The sequence below is a fragment of the Mizuhopecten yessoensis genome, unplaced genomic scaffold (genome assembly GCF_002113885.1).
Source record: "Mizuhopecten yessoensis strain PY_sf001 unplaced genomic scaffold, ASM211388v2 scaffold10423, whole genome shotgun sequence".
Lineage (NCBI taxonomy): Eukaryota > Metazoa > Mollusca > Bivalvia > Pectinida > Pectinidae > Mizuhopecten > Mizuhopecten yessoensis.
This window is the reverse complement of record NW_018408539.1, coordinates 420640-421552: the sequence shown is the minus strand read 5'-3', so window position 1 is coordinate 421552 and position 913 is coordinate 420640.

Sequence of the window (913 nt, the reverse complement as noted above, 5' to 3'; positions counted from 1 at the left end):
ACTTCATTTATCGGGAAATATAGATTGTATTGGATTTGTCGCTAAGCATATGTCAAAATAAGGTGTGACAGCTGTTACGTTACAGTACCGTGTATCTGGTTGGGCACAACGGAGCATATGGTAAATTATCCGGCATTTGGGTATCAGTTACCATTTTGAGTAACATTTATCAAATTGGGAATTAAGTGAAAAGATAAACTCACGAAGTTAAAAAAAGTTTTAAATACTAGGAGTATTAAAAGGTGTTATTCTTAAGACAAAATCCAGTACATAAACACAATAATAAACAATGAAGTACATTTGTTCACAAAAAGTTATCAATTATGATGTCTTACTTTTCATGAAAATAACAAACCATAACACTGACTTAATTGTGTAGTAAATGGAATCATCCACTCCAGTGCAAATGTAACATGTGAGCATGATTTTTTTTTCTGTGTGCTATTCACTTATAGCTACATGTACTCTACAACATATGTACACTATAAGCAATGGAGGTGGCACAATTAGTCATTCTCACAATGATTTAGACATCTGAACTAACAATTTTTTGTGCCGTTCACGGTTGTACCTCATTGTAATATTTATTAGATTGAATCTGGATTATTTGTTGAAGAATTACACCTTGTTTTGTTCCTAATGTTTGATCATGCGTGATGTTATCTCAATTAACCTTTCTATAAATGGCCTGCATGGCCAAATAAAGTATTACTACTGATGCCGCCATGTTTACTGCAATTTCGATATTGGGTTATGACACCCATATATAGACGTCTGACCTATATCGGAAGAGAGACTGACTGTCCAACATGGTGGTCAATTCAGATTTTGATTGTGCTTGCTGTTTACTTGATAATTTAACGACATTAAGGCAGAATTTAACTTCACACTCTTCTTCCTTCTTCTCCCTTGT